This window comes from Podarcis tiliguerta (genome assembly GCF_965153285.1).
Source record: "Podarcis tiliguerta genome assembly, chromosome: 2".
Classification (NCBI taxonomy): domain Eukaryota; kingdom Metazoa; phylum Chordata; class Lepidosauria; order Squamata; family Lacertidae; genus Podarcis; species Podarcis tiliguerta.
Genome location: NC_139535.1, coordinates 69,669,288 through 69,688,066, shown reverse-complemented (window position 1 = coordinate 69,688,066; position 18,779 = coordinate 69,669,288). Strand labels below are relative to the sequence as shown.

At 42.1% G+C, this 18,779-nt stretch overlaps 1 long non-coding RNA gene across 1 annotated transcript; it reads right to left on the bottom strand.

The window, feature by feature from the left end:
* Positions 1–11,261: 11,261 nt before the first annotated feature.
* Positions 11,262–17,414, bottom strand: LOC310670029. Its single transcript, XR_014507487.1, has 4 exons — positions 17,261–17,414; positions 15,269–15,371; positions 13,638–13,820; positions 11,262–11,350 (listed from the first exon to the last, which is right to left on the bottom strand). It is a non-coding gene; the product is annotated as an uncharacterized lncRNA (long non-coding RNA).
* Positions 17,415–18,779: the final 1,365 nt, after the last annotated feature.

Below are 18,779 nucleotides of genomic sequence, written 5' to 3'. Positions count from 1 at the left end.
CAAGCAACAGCTGCCTGCAGGTTATTATGACGCTGAAGAGGAAGGGAAGTGCTGGAGCTAAAGTTCTCATTCATGAAATCAGATTAAGCGGTTAGTTGAATCTCTCTCATCTTTGAAGCTAATGGCAGAGATGCATAATCATCTGCCTCCAGTCCAAGTCGACTGGGTATTATTTTCGCCAGCATGAGTTCAGGTCTTTATCTTCCATTGTGTTTTTACAATTTGCTTTTCATAATTGGTTGACGGGGAGAATCATCAAGTATAAAGCCTGCTTCATTGAGATATGAGTAAAATTTCCACCCTGGTCCTTTCAGGGATAGCCTTCCCACTGAGCGATATAAGTAACAATTAATAGCAGAGATTTGCTTGCTTGCTACAGACAGACAATCCAGGGGCAGAATACGTTCCACATGTCTCCCACCAATGTATCCAACCACTTCTTGTCTGCGTTCTACCCGCTTCTTGTCACACAGCTACATTTCACTCTTTTATTCTTAGGCGCCATTGTGGGTTGCAGTTAAATACACCCAGGGAAATATTTAAAGGGCAAATAGTCCCACAAACACGACTCGTGCTGAAAGCTGTGTCCCAATCCTGAATGATCCAAAATAACAATAATGCACTTTTGAGTGGGTAGTACACAACCAGGACAATACTGGCAAGAAAGCTCTCTCCCTTTCTGTTAAGTGATGCACCTCTAATGAAGAAAACACCATCCAGAGTGCCACAGGAAGAGTGAGAGTGAACAGCAGTCAAGAGATAGCTGGTCTATTGGGAGACTATTGCTGGACTTTTGATTCCTGCAAAAATCTCAGATAGTGGCAGGGTGATGCAATGGCATTGGAAGGCAGAGAGAAAAGAGATTCTACATGCCACAGCAGAAGCCCATGGACTCCATTGCTGGCCCAGGTATCATAGGTTCTGCTTTCCTGCAGAACTGTAAGTGGTAAGAATAAGGGCAGGGTGATAGCTTCCAGGAAGGAAAAGAAACAGATTTTTGTCCTGAATGAAAAGAGACATGCAATGGAACCTGTTTGAATCGATGGAACTGTCTCTTACGTCCAGAACTAAACCGTCACTGCTCAACATTGCTTGATGTACTCATTTCCAGTTTAACGTTTTGCCGTGATATACTGCATGTTGAAAGACTGTCTATCTTTGCCCATCTGCATTCTGCTCCCTTTCTGAGATCCATGAAACCTGGGTTGACCAACATGGTGCTTGTGGGCACAGCAGTGCCCTCAAAAGCTTTCCTTGGTGCCAATAGTGAATGGTGGGGTGCTGCTACTCACCTGACCTCCATCAGGGCCCTTACATGATGCTGACTTCACTGCCCCTGCCCCCTCCTGGTAAGCAAGCAGCAGTGGTGTGACCAACAAGAGGTCAGATTAGCAGCAGTGCCACTCCATGCTATCTGCTACTGTTTGGCACCTGCCAAACCCACCCTACCCTTTCCAATTTTTATTCTAAATCAGGGTGTAGGATTTTCCCCGTCCCCTTATAGTTTTTTTTCTTGCCTCTCTTTTTTAAGGGGAAGGCTCCAGTCATCACCAGATTTTCTTTGATGAAATTGATATTTTCAGCAAAGTTTCTTAATTTCCAAATGTACTTCTGAATGTGCAAACCTTGCTCAGAACAGCAGCATCACTTCATCCTTGCTAATTCCATGGTTTCACTTCCCTGTCCCTGCCATGTTGTCTACTGTCTTTTGCTTTCCATGTGTTGGATTCTATCCCTCCCAGTGATGTAATCCTACACCAGCAAACAAAACAGAAGAAGGATCAGTGAAAACATGTACATCATTTCCTCCTCTAAAGCCTAACTCCATATTAAATATCAACCACACACCAGTGTCAATGCTCTTTTCATCTGTGACTAAATAATTGAACAGAATGCCTGCAAAATAAAGCCATTTTGCTTCTACTCGCAATTGTTATCCTATTTTCAGTGAGCTACCATGTGTGCAGAATACAGCACCATCCTCAGCATATCACAGTTACTGAGTGGAAATTCAAACCACACAAAAACAATATGTACACATGATAAACACAAACATATCCAACCTAGAAATTGTTCCTTCATGGTCCAGGCTCAAATGTGTCTGGATAATGCAGCAATAACAAATATAAAATGGAAGATGGAGGTTGTTTCTCTGCTTTTCTACCCTAGAAGAGGAATAAGGTTGTCATCAGTATCAACAGCAGATTGTTTAACATCGGGCGATATATTAGCAGGCTGATTATATGTTACAAACGGCCTTCTACAATGTGACTTAAAGAAACCATTAGGACTTTCAGTCTAGATGTTAGGGTCCTGTAACTTATGCAGAACAATAACACCTGATAAAGTTGGGCTGTCTACCTGATTTCATGCCAGAATCTCATCCTATATCTAAAGTTCATATTTATTTCTCTCTGCTTCTCTTGGGGAAGGTGGCTGGAAAATTCAAGTGTAGAGAAAATCAGAGCAACAGCAGGGGAGATTCAAACTGAGGAAGGATAGGGGTAGCAGGACAATACTTTATTCATCCTTACTTTGTCTGTTGAACTGCAGCATGACCTTCTTTAAGTGGTCAACTGTTAGAAACCAGACAATCTGTATTCAGAAATAAAACAACATCAAAAAATCTTGCTCTGTAGGTAAGCTTGCAATTTCTAAACATTAAGGATCTGTACAGTGATTAATTCAAGAATTGCATTGTGAAGATGCCAAACAAAATGAAAGGGGTACTTAATATTGATCAGACGATGCTTTGAGTATTCACCAAGAAAAAGTAGCAGTTTTATTGCTATACAACCACAGGTGACAGGTCTCAACAATTTCCTGAATCCATAACAATTTCTTTAAATCCATAACAATTTTCCTAAATCTATATGCTTTTATGAACATATTTCAACCCAAAAATCAATACAAACATATCCACAGATAAGGAAAGACAATTAGATATCTCCATAATGGACTGTCATTACTACCAATTTCTATCCAGCTGCTATTGCAAATACAGAAGCTTTTTTGAGATGTCTTTGTCATGGTTTGATAGCAATTTATTGTGTGTGATTGGTCAGTAACAAAACCTGGGAAATAAGGTTATCAGTGCAATAAAAGTTTTCCTTCTATCATCAGAAAACTGGCAAAATGAAAAAGGAGCAAATGTTCAGCTGCTTCGCTTCTTTTCTCCTCTAGTCTCTCTGAAATATTAGCTATCTCTTTGGAGGAAAGCTTATTATTTGCAGGGGTTATGCAGAGGTCACCAAAATGGTGTCTGTGGGCACAATGGCAGCCTTGTGGTCTCTCATGGCAAAGCTTCTGAGTTCCCCATCTCACTTCCATCTTGGTCATGATCAGGGGTTTTTTTCCAGCTGGAACTCACTGGAACTGAGTTCTGCCTCCTCTTTGGTGCATTCTGGCACCTCATTGTAGCATACCGGCAGCTGTATAGTGGCCCTGAGCTCTGAGCTGCATGTCAGAGGCAGTGGCGGAGCAAGCCGATTGGGCACCTGAGGCAGTGTGCATGCCCTGCGTCCAGAGACGGGGCCAGCAACCCGCAGGTATGGGGCCAGCCACCCACAGGGCAGGGCAAGCTGGGGCAGGACACCCTGTGGGGCCTCCAAGGAGTCTGCCTGTCTCCTCCCTCTCAGCCACCCTACAGCCTGCGGGTGCCCAAGTCACCACATCATTTCCAGGAGAGACGTGTGGCTCAGGCGTGCTGCAGGCCCTGCGGTGAGTGCCGCCCGGCATTTTGTCACCCCCTCAGTGGTGACACCCGGGGCGGTCCGCCCTCACTGCACCTTCTTCCTCCATCTCTGGTTGGAGGCTTTGGGCTGCATGCTGCTCGTGGCTTTGTGTCAGAGGTTGTGGGGCAGCATGTCTTAGATGATGTTTTAATGCAAACACAGTGATGCCGGATTGTCTGTCAAAAAATGAGGGAGTTCCTACACCTCTTTTTCTAGGGGAAAAAAAGCACTGGTCAACCTTTTAGTCCCTTGAAAAGTACAAAGAGCCGAACAGGGAAGTTGGAATGATGCTCTGTCACACTTTCTCTTTCAGCTCTATGTGCTTTTCAAGGCTCAGATTATTTCTGCTGGAATCCATTTTTACCCAGATCACTCAGGAAAGCAAGGTCTCTCTCTGTGTGTACTTTCTCTCTTTTTGTGTATGGCTTATTTAGTAGAGCAGGGGAGAGAAGTGGCCAGAAGGCGGGGGGCACACACTCAAAAATCTAAGTGTGACCACAGGCCAGAAAGGGCTGGTGTCTCCTGCTTTAATGTTTTCATCAAGTATATGACCTACACTTTCAGAAATGAATGGGAACTTTAGATGCATCAATTTTCAGTGCTTGCTCTGCTTGTGTCTGCTAAAGAGTAGCAGGTACTTCTCTAAGATCCCATCCTCACAGCACAAGTGCATCTTTGAAACAGTGCGCGTCAACTTCCAGCTGTGAATTCTAAATGACGGGGTCATTGTATAAAAGCCACAACTGAACAACACAGGGATGCTCTTTCTGCAGATTGCTTGCAAGACTAGCCTGCGGCGGCATGCAGAACATCAGATACATCTCATTGTGGCACTGGCAGTCTTCACACAACCATTGCAGTGTGGGGCACCCATGGCTGAAATATAGTAAGATATGTAACAGCTGGTTGCTTTCAAGACAAAGGAATAAATGCCACTGCTCTTAGAGTTGTGCTTTCTTTGACTCCAGATCCCTTTTTCTAGGATTTTTGATTCATCATCATATGCTTTATCTAAACTGTTAACTCAGGATGAGATAAAGGAAAACACAGCTTTACTAGTTCTTCTTTTGGGGGGCAGCCACTGCCCAAATTGGTAGAATCAGAGGGGGGTTATTTTGTCTTGAGGTTTTACATTTTGCAGTTGGTGTCTTTGTCTTGATACTGGTCGTTGACCATAAGAAAACGACTTGACGGGGGGGCTGAAGAAAATGGTTCAGGGGAGAATCTGGCTCTTGAACTGGGGGCTAGACACACTGCTGTAAAGCATAATACAATGGCGATGATGCAGGGTAAGAATACAGTGATGGTGAGTACAAGAATTACTTTATACTCCATTGGCATTAGCAGACATCATGGTGGCGTCGTTTACATGCCCAGATGCTGTGGTGCCACTGCTCCACAGGGTAAAGGTAAAGGTAAAGAGACCCCTGACCATTAGGTCCAATCGTGACCGACTCTGGGGTCTCGCTTTACTGGCCGAGGGAGCCAGCGTACAGCTTCCGTGTCATGTGGCCAGCATGACTAAGCCGCTTCTGGCGAACCAGAGCAGCGCACAGAAACGCCGTTTACCTTCCCGCTGGAGCAGTAGCTATTTATCTACTTGCACTTTGACATGCTTTCGAACTGCTAGGTGGGCAGGAGCAGGGACTGAACAACGGGAGCTCACCCCGTCGTGGGGATTCGAACCATCAACCTTCTGATCAACAAGTCCTAGGCTCTGTGGTTTAACCCACAGCGTCACCTGCACTGTCCAAAAGAGCAACTCACAACAAAATTATATGGTTTGAATGAGGCCACAACATTATTGATTACAGATGTAAGGGGTTTGGCATAGACACGGGGTTGAAACAGATATCAACCAACTCATCTGCTGGATGATAAACCAACGAGTCCAACCAGTGCTGAGGAGGCCCTATGGCCATACATCAAATAGGAGCCACCTCTCGAGGGTCACCAACTTGAGGAATGCTATGGCCCTACCCCTGCCTGGGAATCCAGACAGAAGCACCTCCTCCTGGGTCCTTTTCACGGGATTCCCTTGGAGGAGCAGGCAGAGGCTTACAACTTCCCCTCTGGCCATGACTAGGTTTTACCCAACGCCTTCTTTGCCACTCAAGCTGGACCAAATTCTGGCCAAATTCTGCTGCAAACAATCCCTCAAACTGACCAAGATATTCCTAAGTCACACATCATTCCCAGGTCTGCCCCCAGAGTAAGTCTGCCCACCAGCCCACCTGCCATTGTTCAGTCTGGAAGGCAGGCTCATCCTCAATCTTTCCAGCTGGAGAGAGAGGTGTGTTATGTCTTTGTCTGGCAGGAAGACCCAGACCAGGGACTGCTTTGGGGGCGGGCCTGCGCCGTTCTGCAACACTGTGTTACTGTGGAGTTGGGGGGGGGGGAGGCCTCCAATTTCTTTTCATACTTCTTAAACAAACGAAAAAGGTTCTCATATGGAAAGGTGCTCCTTCTCCATCTCTGCAAAGAGAGAAGGAGGCAGTGTGTAACCCACTGAAGTCAACAGTGAAACTCCCATTGATCTTAATGGATAGAGACTGTCATCAGTTACTGAGCCCTCATTATTTTTGAAAAACATACTGCAGCATTATTTGCTAATATATTAGGAAATGATCATAAATAATTAAATCAAACTGCAGCCGTGAAAGTGAATGAGTATGCAGTAATGTATTTCATTTGCTTTTTAAAAAGCACTCTCTTGCTTGCAATACTTACTAATTCACCATGGATCTATGAGTTGTTAGTGCAATTCAGAGAGATCCAAATCGACTATTTGTCTGGGCTCTGTTTAGTTTTGGAAAGGACAATTTTAATGGAATGTAAAATGTACGGAACGGTAGTCCGCTGAGATAAAGGCCAGAGTATTGGATTGCCAGGCCTGATTGTGTACTTGCTCAACTGATCATTTACAACAGTGGCTTGCACTCTGCGCATACCTCTTGAAAATGAATGAGCACATTCTGATCTACTGCTCTAGTTATTTTCTAGCTTGTAATCATTTATCACAAACCCACATAAAAATGAAATTCAATTAATCAACCCATACAATGAGCCTGTCTCTTGCTATTTTTCTTTAATATGTTTTCCCACCGTTGAATAAAATTGTAATTGTCATTGCAAAATATCAAATTGGAGCCACATAACAAATAGCTATGGATTTGTAATTAAACCTAATAAAGCCCATGCTGAAATCTTTTTTTAAAGCAGGGAGCTAAAATCCAATTAAAACTTATTATGGGAAACACAATACCCGGGTTTCAAGACCAACATATCCTTGGTTTGTAACAAAAGCGGTCTTAAGGCTCTGCTACTCCAAGGTGTGACTCAACAAGCCAGGGTAAATAGCTGGTGGCAAAGAGGACAATACAAAGTGATGAATAGTCAGGAACAGAACACTTATCTCCTATTATCACCAAAGCCAGGTTATAATTATGTCCCAGTGTGCACGTGATGCTGCTTTCTTCTAAGTCAATATTAATTTTTACCACCTGGGGTGTGGGTGTGTGTCTTGTATTACACTAGTTCATCTTAGCAATATGAAGGTTGTTCATTAGAAAACAGCTTGACCGGTAAGTAGAGCAGGTAGTGCTACTGCCTTACAAAGATGATGCTAAACATAGCCTAGATTATGGGCGGCTGCTAAGCTTGGAACTGGAGCTTCAAGAGACATAAAGTTCCACATCAAGGGCTGACCATCGAGACAAGGTAGTATGTAAAGAGAAGGCAAGGTCGTGCACATGATTGGCACCATGTAGGAACAGATGACAGTGCTCAGACTGTCAGCTTATATCATTATATCATTTATTATTATTTATTGCACCTATATCCCACTCGTTCTCTCAAAGCAACCCAGGGTGACAAACACATCCAGGTAAAAAAAAAAAGTCAAAAAAGGATTTTCATGTTAAAAACATTACTCAGCGTTGCCAGGAACAGTACTCTTCAGCCACCCAACACCTAGGTGAACATGAATGTTTTCAAATTCCTCCTGAAAGTCAAGGACGGCTGTGCAATATAAAACCCATCACCTCAATGGAAAAAGAAAAGCTACCTGGAAGATAGGGAAGGAAACAGTGAAAGGAACTCTAAGATATATCCTCTTTTTAAAAATTTGTCTGTTTCAAAAAAAAATTATTTCAGAAAAAAAAGTAATCACTTGATGGCAGGGTAGGGAGGGCCCCTCAAAGCAGTTTACAGTGGCTTTGTTGTAGCTGCGAAACTTTCCTGAGAAGTTTTGGTAGCCTAATCAAAACACTTTCAAAATCCCTTGACAATCCACATATCTTTTTGCCTGAGTGCAAACTTCTACATTCACCTCAATGTGTATTTTGATGAGTTCATTTATGTCCCTCAACAAACAACATTCTAAGACCGTTCGCCCCCTTAACGGGCATGTGGCTTTGCGGGCAGGCCCAGGGCCTCCCTGGTAAACTAGCCTATCGCAGGCCAGATCATCTTCCTTCCGCCAAATGGGCCAATGGTGACAGGGATTAATGGGCCTCCCCCTAGGCGTGGGACCAACCGGCCAATGGCAGCCCTTGGCACCACACCCAGGGCAAGTTTAAATGCGGGGCTTTTGGGCCTCTCTCTAGCTGCGCTGGTTCTAAGTGAGCATCACTTGCCACAAGAGTAAAAGGAGGAACATCTGGTTTGCATGTAACCGCAGAAGGCAGTTTCCTGTTCCCAAAGGGGGTCCTAATCTCCATGGCCCTGCTGCATTCATGTATGGTTGCCTCTCCAAGTATGCTGAGGCCATCGGCTATGAATTTAGCTTGAGAAAAAGGTCTCCATTTGGTACCTGAACCAACAGTGTAATTCCTTGGCTTCTAATGTGCTGGCATCCTTTGCATTTACAGGCTGCTGCACTAAGCCTTAGGATCAAGGCTTCAAGTCAGAAATATTTTTTGCATGTTTTTGTTTTAATTAGGAATGAAGTCGGAAATGCATGTGATTGTTCAAAATAACCATGCGAAGGTTCTGTAGGGTAACAAAAGAATTTGGGGAGATGGTGTATAACGAACTTAAGAAAATGTTCCAAAGAACGTTTCCCAAGAATCCAGAAGCTTTTCTTCTGGGAGTAATAATGACAGAAATCCCCCCAAAACAAACTAACGTATGAATACATGTGACAATAGCCGCTCAAATTTTAATTGCACAAAAATGTAAAATGGATACAGCCCCACCAAGAGAAGAATGGCATCTCAAAATATTAGAATATATAGAACTAGTATGACAAACATAAAAGTTTGAAAGAGGATGGGATACTATATGCAGATTATATGGAAAATAATTATAACAAGAAAATAATCATAACAGGTTATAAAACACCCACACTCAGCAGTGTATGTTACAACATGAGATTATGCAAGGTAATGAGAATACTGCTGAAAAGTAAAGAAACACAGTTACCGTAAAAGGGCAATAGATAGGAAACCAGGGAAAGAGTGGAAGGGAAGTAAAAGTGAAGATATAGAGGATTAAAATAATTTGGTGAAATAAAGACATATTATTATTACTTGTTTATGCTTTATTATCATTTTTCTTATCATTTCCTGCATGACTAATATGTTTTGTTGGTGAGATATAATGAGAAAGCAAATATATATGTGTGTGTGTGCGTGTATATATATATATATATATTTGCTTTCGTATATATATATATATATATACACATACACACACACACACACACACACACACACACACACAGAGTATATATAAATAACACCAAAAACAAAATAGCCACGCAGAGGTTGAAAAATATGAAGCTTCTGAGCATTTAACGAAATTTTAAAGTAACAATCGGGGCATCATATTATGCAGCATATTTTATTACCCTTGGGAAGTGGGGTGGGTTGAAAACTTTAAGAGCCCCCTCTTAGCTATTGGCCTGGCATGACTCATCAACTTATACATTAAAGTGCTTTAGTTTAGAATGCCTTAGGAGGTGGCAAAGAGTAAAGTAATTTAAATGGCTTTAAAATGTTTTTTGTGTGTTTTTTTTAAAAAAGAGTAACTGAATATTTGGTGGTGCTAAAGCACTTTCAGTCTTTTAAAGCTCTTTAATTGCCCTAATGTGAATGGAAGGTTCTAATCTTAGTTTTGTTTTTGCTACTCACACCATTATTTTCCTACAGTTATTATAGAAAAGCTTTGTGACACCTACTTCTTACCAGCAAATAGGAAGAATCCCTGAAACGTTGGCCCTTTTGCATTAAAAAAAACCAACAGATGATGTTCCTCTAATGATAAGACTTCAGTGTGGCTTCCATTTTATTTCCTGCAACACTAATGCACATTTGAATAAATTCCACCCATTTATTTTATTTGCACCTACCAGTATGCTCTCTGATCATTCCTGTTCAGTTGAATCTTTACTTGTTCCTCAGTTCTGGCAGTCTTTGCTGCCACTGGAAAATCCACTACAAAGTTCTTTCCTCTGTGAGGAAAGATGGTGGAAGTTGGTGCAACTACTTCCATGCCACAGTCAAAGCCAGGTGACTTTTTACCAGGTCTTGCGACACTAGAGGTAGACTTCTGCAGGCTTCCCAACCTGCCTCCCATCTTCTGCCACACCTGCTGCCTCTGCTGCTACTCCCAATGACTCCTCCCCTACTCTATTGCCTTGTCCACTTGAACAGTATTTGCTGCTGCCTTGGGAGTGGCAACACAAACACAAACCGTCCCCTTTGATGTTGCCACAGAGGACTCAGCAAATAAAACGTTTTAAATGTGTTGTAAAGTGCAATATACAAATATGACACTAGATGGCGAAAGTGAGCTATGACAAATCCAATGTATTTTTCAAAACATTTTTTAAAAGCATTTTCACAGCATTTTTTTATATGTTTGTAGATTCCACCAGAGAACACCAGCTGGACCACTGTCCCATTCCTGCATCAGTGGCAAATACTGTTCAAAATCTAACTATGTTAAACTGAGAATGTTGTACAATAAACAGAGTTTGACACTGTTAGAGCAATACCATAGCAATGCATGCATTCTCTGGTGTCTCTTCTTCAGAGTGAGGTATGAACCCACATTTTGGAGAGCTGTGTAGGAGCACTACTGCTGCTGCTCCAGGCTGTGTTTCTGCGGCAACAAACGCTGTTTAAAGTTAAACAGAATTTCCTGCAGTACCAAAAGCAGCAGCAACACTACAAGCTGGCTGGCTGGAGGGCAGACATTGGCAGAATTTGCCAGACCTCTCCCCACAAAAAAAAACCCCATAGGCAATTCCTAAATCAGGCTTGTGTGTGTGTATGTACACACACACATATTTGTAGTATGTGGCACTGCAAAGTAGCTAAGCATAGCCTTAGAGGATTTAAATAAGGCTTAGAGGATTAGTTAGCAAATCCAGTAGTGCAGTAAAATAGAAAAAAAAGGTTTATGGATAGGTTATCAAAATCATAGGGCATTCACACATATAGACAAGCAAACAGTTTTGAATGTGGCTCAGAAACCAGCTTTCTTTGTCTCAACATGGTAAAAAAAAAAAAGGACAAGATTTATTCTTGCACAATTGAAAGGTTTTCCAGCCGTATATTTTATGCTTTAAAAAGAGGCTAACCCCCCAGACTCCATCATGTCTTGGGGACCTGTTGTTAGAGAAAATAAAAGAAGCATGAGCAAGTAAACATGTTCTTATAAAGCAATTCCCAAGGCAACCTGCAAACCTAGCTAGCCCAGAAACTAGATCCCATTCTTTAACAGTGAAAGCCTTATCTGTAGTCTAGTAGATTATGATTATTTATTAAATTTATACACTGCACTTCATCTGAAGCTCAGGCAGTATGCAACATAAACACAACCTGAAAACACAAAATACAGAACATCACACAGAAGATGGAGCTCTTCTTCTTTGGTGATTACTCGTAGACGAGTCAGATTGTCTTCCATGAACACGGTTTTAAAACTGAATCCGTAAGTGACTGTGGAGGCCAATTCTGGATCCACATATCCTTCCACAGTGGGGAAGGACTGTAGGTTTCTGGGTGAGAGTTGATCATGGTGAGAGTTTGCCAAACGTGTCAGCCTCTTAGCACATTTCTTCCTATTGTCCTGAGTTCGAGCATCTTCAAAGTCCACAACACCTTCAGTAAAGGTTGTTCTCCAATTGGATCGCTCAGAGGCCAGTGTTTCCCAGTTGTCTGTGCTTATATTACATTTTTTTAGATTTACATTGAGAGAGATTTTAAACCTCTTTTGTTGACCTCCAGCATTACACTTTCCATTTTTAAGTTCAGAATAGAGTAGTTGCTTTGGAAGATGATAATCAGGCATCCACACATGTCCAGTCCAATGAAGTTGATATTGAAGCATCATTGCTTCAACACTGGTGATCTTTGCTTCTTCCAGTACACTGGCATTAGTTTGCCTGTCTTCCCAAGTGATGTGTAAAAATTTTCAGAGACACCGTTGATGGAATCTGTCGAAGAGTTGGAGATGGCGTTTATAAGTTGTCCATGTTTCACAAGCATACAGTAAGGTTGGTAGTACAATAACTTTGTAAACAAGCATTTTGGTTTCCCTGTGAATGTCCTGGTCCTCAAACACTCTGCACTTCAATTGGGAGAAAACCACACTCACAGAGCTCAAGTGATGCTGGATTTTGGCATCAATGTTGGCCCTTGTGGTAGGAGAAGTGATCAACATTTTCCAAAGATACACCATTGAGTTGAATTTGTGGCGCCACAGAGGGGTTATTTTGTACTTGTTGGTGCAGCACTTTGGTCTTTTGGATGTTGAGCAATAGGCCAAGCTTTTCGTAAGCTTCTGTGAAGACATTTAGGATGGTTTGGAGCTCATCCTCTGAGTGTGCACACATTATGTTGTCATCAGCATACTGAAGCTCTATGGCGGAAGATACAGTAACCTTACTCTTTGCTTTCAGCCTGCTCAGATTGAAGAGCTTTCCATCTGTTTGATATATGATTTCTACCCCAGTGGGGCGTTTCCCTTCAACAAAGTGTAGGATCATGGCAATGAAAATAATAAATAGAGTTGGGGCAATAACACAACACTGTTTAATACCTGATTGCTTTGAGAGCCACTGTTATCTGTGATTGTTACTGTCATATTATTGTGGAAGAGCCAAAGGATGTTCACAAATTTATCTGGTCAGCCAATTTTCAGAAGGACAGTCCACAGGGCATTAGAATTTACAGTGTCGAAGGCCTTAGTCAGGTCAAGGAACGCTATAAACAGGGGTTGGTTTTGCTCTCTGCATTTTTTCTTGAAGCTGTCGAGCAGTGAAAATCATGTCCACTGTCCCCCTGGAAGGTTGAAAACCATTTTTGGATTCAGGAAGGGTAGCCTTAGATATTGTTAGGAGATGGTTTGCTAAGATCCTTACAACAATTTTGCCGGCCCCGGCTAATAAGGAGATGCCTCGATAGTTTCCGCGATCTGTTCTATCACCTTTTCCCAAAAGAGATTGGTAATTTTGGCATCCCTAAAGTCTGCTGGGATCTCCTCTCTCTCCCATATTTTTCTGATGGGCTTGTGAAGTTGTTGTGTAAGTTCAATTCCGCCCACTTTGAAGACTTTGGCAGGTATCCCATCAGGTCTGCTGGCTTTGTTGTTCTTCATTTGGTTAATAGCTGTACACAACTCTCCCAGATTTGGAGACAGAAGATGGTGCACCACCACCCTGATTACCCAGACCTATAACCATGGAGAAGCTGTGCTAGGGAGAGTTTGTGAACAGCCAGCCTGGACTAGAGAAGTGATGAATGATGTCATTCACCTGTGACTGGGAAATCTTTGGCTTAGTAAAAGGACTGACATTTCAAGCGGGGCTATTTAGGAAATGAAGAAGACAAACCGCTTAAAACATTCCCTGAGAAAAACAGATCAGAGAAAAAAAGACAGAAGTGCTCCTACCATTTGAAGCAGTCAGGAGCACACCAAAATGATCTGCCTTGCTAGCTTTTGCTGGCTCCATCAACAGAATTTGGGTCTTAGGGAAATGGAAGCTAGCAATGATATTGGCCAAACTGCAGCAATCAGGCTGGCTAAATTCCTTGTTCATGATGCATCAAATCTATGATTTAAGGTGAGGACTAGCTGCATGGAAAAACAAACAAACAAACATGATATATTAGCTGGCCCTGAGAGGTATAGCTTTATTATTCTGTTGGCCTTGCTCTTACTTTTTTTAAAAAGCAAGCAACAATCTGTTAAAATTGACAGCATGTCCGCACCACAAAAGCACAGCACCCAGAAATGCATAGTAATCAAATAGTGGTGTATGTATTTTTCAGCTATAGGCTTTCCAGCTGTCTTGAAGGCTCTCTTCTTAATAAACAGTGATTTTGCAAATTAAACTAGTGCCAGACATCCAATTAAACCCCAGTGACTGACATTTTTCAAAAATAGGCCAACCCTCTGGTGTAATAAAAACATAATGGCAAACTCTTGCTGCACAGTTAAATGGCAGTCCTTGCTAATAAACGAACTTGGTATGACCCTATTGAATTCCCAATACAATACTACAGGCTTACCTAAAAGTAAGTGGGTGGGATTTAAGGATTTAAGGGCTTGCTTTTCAGACCTCAACATTTTAAATTGCGAACAGTGGGACAAAGGGGTTATTTTTTACTTCTCTCAGTTCTGCAGTAATAATAATAGCCGTGCTTACTTTCTCCCACCATGGCTATTGCTGTCTGTAAAATGCTGAAGAAGTCAAAAAACCTCAAATGGTCTACAGAGGGCGATTTCCAGGTTGGTATTAAGAAATTATAAATTCTCGTGTGCAGTTAGTGATTCTGGGTTGGCACCCACCCACTTCCTACATAAATTTGCCACAAATTATCTACTTCTGACAGCACAATGGTAGTTCATTTCAGTGTTTCCCTTAGCCCATTTGGAGGAAGATCCTGAAGTTTTTATAGTTTTATCTATGCTTCATGGATGCCCAAATTAATATGTGCCAAAGCGGTTTATATTAAGGTAATCACTCATTATAGGTTTAATCATTTCACATTACTGGAGGCTAAGGACTCCACGACTGCCTGCCTGAGAAAGCTATGAATATAGCTCAAAAAAATCTTTAGAGATTAATATGGAGCTAAAACAAGTTATTAAACCCTAGCACAACAAAATAAACTTGCAAATCACAAGCCTTCAACATAAATACTGTGGCAAATTTTGGGAGAGCATTTTCACCCAACCCCAGTATGTTTCTGTATGTGCTGGAAGCCTCCCAGAGTGGCTGGGGAAACCCAGCCAGTTGGGTGGAGTATAAATAATAAAATTATTATTAATAATAATTATAGTATTCACAGCTGCCATGGGGAGGGAGATTGTATTTGATAATCAAAATGGATCAATCAAAATGACATATATATGCCCCCCAGGAAGGAATTTCCAAATGCATCCCTGGGTAATGTCATGTACACAAATGAAGGGGTGAAATGTGGAGTATAAGCATTTAAATGAATAAGCAAAATGGGTTCTGCACACAGGATTTGTAGAGAGATAGGTCTGCTTGCACATAGCCACAGTTAGATTACCAGCAAAAATGCTGGTCATCTCAGGTAAGAGCCTTCTTGGTGGCTGCTCACAGGCTCTGAATATCCCTGCCAGCTGGAGGCCCAGCTAACTTCATTTTGAACTCTTTTTCAGGAGGAAAAGAAATTTTCACTTAGAAAGGCTGATTTCAATATATTGTATCATTGGCTTTTACCTGTTGCTTTATTAATGTTTAAATGCCTTGTTCTATTGTTTTTATGTCGTATTTTAGTGCAATTTGACTGCCTTTTGTTATTCTGTACTATGTTTGCACCAGGGGCACGGACTTGGGCTCCAGGTTATGAGTGCCCAATGGTGCCTGTGATGCAACATGATGTCATGCTGTCATGACATCATGACATCACAGTGTATCGGCGGGTGGTGGCTCTTCCAAGGCCTCATGGCGTCTCAGAGGTTACATCCAAAACCTCTAATGTGACTTCTGGTTTCTACTGGAAGTTGCGTTTGGAGCCCTGGCAGGGGCTTCAACGTCATCTGGGAGGCCGTGTTAGAGCTCTGACGTGACTTCTGGTAATCAGAAGTCATGCTGGAGCTCAGCGTTGTTTTTATGGGTGCTTAGCACCCAGAGCCCCCTAGACCTGGCGTTTATGGTTTGCACTGCTGTTAGCCTCTTTCACCAATTGGGGGAAAGGCAGAAATGACAATTGAGGGATGGATGGGCTGGTGATGTTAGTGAAACCATCTGATGATGAGGTTCACAGAATCATCACTTTGGGAAGTCTAAACTACTGCCGTGTTGGATTTTAAGTGTTTTGAGCACTTCCAGATGACCTGTTTATTGAGCATTCATTCTGATTTGTTGGTGGGGAGGTTAGATGATGTTGTGTCAAAGCCAGTGTTGCCCCACACTTTCCAGTGTCTTTTCTCATTGCTTTTCCTTACTACAAACAAATCTGATGCTTTAGGAAAGTGTGTTCGTTGCACAAGATCTTCCAAATCAACTAGAATTGCACAACCTGCATTTGCTGGTATGTGAACTTAAAACAGTGACAGTCTGGAAGCACCCTTCATATCTGGATTGGATTGGACATTTGGATTGATTTGAGGAGTAGAGGGCATGTTCTAAGAACATACATTATTACAAACTGCACTTTCAAGACCTAAAGGGCTGTGGCTATAAATCATCTCTATTAGTAAATGCAGTGTCAGGTTCCAATGAATTCTGAACTATTCTAAACTCCTGGCCTATTATACATTCATGTGCCTGGGAATAGTTGGGTAATTTTTATCAGGCAGATGAAGCTAGTCTCTCCTTTTGCCTGCAAGTCTCAAGAGGTGGTCTGGAAGTTAATCTACCATATCAACAGCCTCCTTTCCCTACATGGTTAGTTGACTAAGCAGCTTCACTGAGAGGCCTAGGCCCCAAGAGTTTCATTTGCTGCTTTCAGCTGATAGTAGGCTAAGGCCCCATACACAATGTGAAACTCCACGTTGTAAGAAACCTTCAGAGATCTTCATAAGACATGATGGTTGGTGGCCAAAAACCGAAACAAGCAAGCAAACCCAAGGTTATTATTTTTAAAGCGCTAGTCCATTGAACAAGATTTGGGGAGGTGGAGGGGGGCGGATAAGGAATTAATTTGGCTGCTGGCCAGAGCTGAATAAAATCCGCTTTCTCACCTTCACGAAATTGAATGTGCTCAGATTGGGAACTAGCATGATGCTTATCAGCCTAAGGAGAATTAGAAGTGGTCTGAGAAAGTACTCATGACATTCTGGAGGGAAATAGAAAAATCAATGTACTTACTTTGTTTGAAAATGTTTCATGCTTTTTGAATATCCTTAACCATACCTATCCACTCTCTGTTATCTCTCCTGCTATATATAAAATTAAGTCGGTTTATGCTGGCACTGAGGTGAAGTGTTTGTGTGTGTGCATTTCACAAACTCTCTGAGCCAATTGGAATCTCACCCACCTACCCTGCTTTTAGTGATTTTTGTGATCCTATGTCAAAGGGTGCACAGATACTCACAAGGGGGCTGTTGTGGGGTGGGGAGAGGCGAGAGAACACATCTTTGTTGCCAAGGCAATGACAATCTTACTTGTTCAAATCATGGCATTGATAATGTAGACACAGACCATCAACACTGTATTACTTTCAGAGTGAGAGGAACATGAGTGTCTGATTTGCCTTCAGCAATGTCATCACATTGATTGTCACTGTGGAGTCATGATGTCACCACATCCACTATGAGATCCCTGATTGGTTGTGATAACAAAGGAAAAAAGGACAGAAACACTGTTGTTAGCCCACTTAGAGGAGGCTGCTGCTTCCACCATGCCTGTTGTGGCAAGGTAGCAACAAAAATAATCAGGACCAATGAGGGGTGGGGCAGGAGGGCCACTTGGCCTGACGTCTCAAACTCAAATTTAGATACTTCTTTATTTTTGCCATTTGATAAGTTTAATAATAATTTTATAATAATTTATTATTTATACCCCGCCCATCTGGCTGGGTTTTCCCAGCCACTCTGGGTGGCTCCCAATAGAATATTAAAAACATGATAAAACTTCAAACATTTAAAACTTCCCTAAACTTTAGATGTTTTCTAAAAGTCAGGTAGTTGCTTATTTCCTTGACATCTGGTGGGAGGGTGTTAAAAACACGATGAAACATCAGTCATTAAAAACTTCCCTAAACAGGGCTACCTTCAGATGTCTTCTAAATGTCAGATAGTTGTTTATCTCTTTGACATCTGTTGGGAGGGCATTCCACAGGGTGGGTGCAACTACCAAGAAGGCCCTTTGCCTGGTTCCCTGTAACTTGGCTTCTCACGGTGAGGGAACCGCCAGAGGGCCCTCGGCGCTGGATCTCAGTGTCCGGGCTGAACGATGGGGATGGAGACGCTCCTTCAGGTATACTGGGCCGAGGCCATTTAGGGCTTTAAAGGTCAGCACCAACACTTTGAATTGTGCTCGGAAACATACTGGGAACCAATGAAGGTATAACTACTTGTTTTATGTGTGTTGGATCGAAGCATGATACTTTCACCTTAGAGCTGCAAATTTAAGCAGATGCGGTATGTGATTTGGTAAAATGCTATAATCTTCTTGTTAAATGATACACGTTTTGACAAATTAAAGAGTTTAAGTGTTCACAAGGATTAATAAAATACACTGGTCTGATGGCACAAGATTAGACTGTGATGAACCCACCCTCTAGATCACCTGATCATATAAACAAACCACTGCTAGGGGCTGGTGCTGGATCAAGTGTGTGCGTGTGTGCATGCTGTCAGTCTTCTTCTTCTTCCAAAAATAAGAAGATAAAGATGTGAGAGTTAATAATGGTTGAGTTTTACTTTTGTTGAAAAGACAATATATAGATAATACAGCTATAGGTGTTGCACAGGAAGCACTGAGAGTCATTTGTTCACACATAAACCAATGAGACTAGCTGCACTCGGCTGCTGGCATGTCACTGTGTCTGCAATGCCTGATTTCTCACTCAAGGAGGGAGAAATCAGAGAAAACATGGCAATACAGTTGTA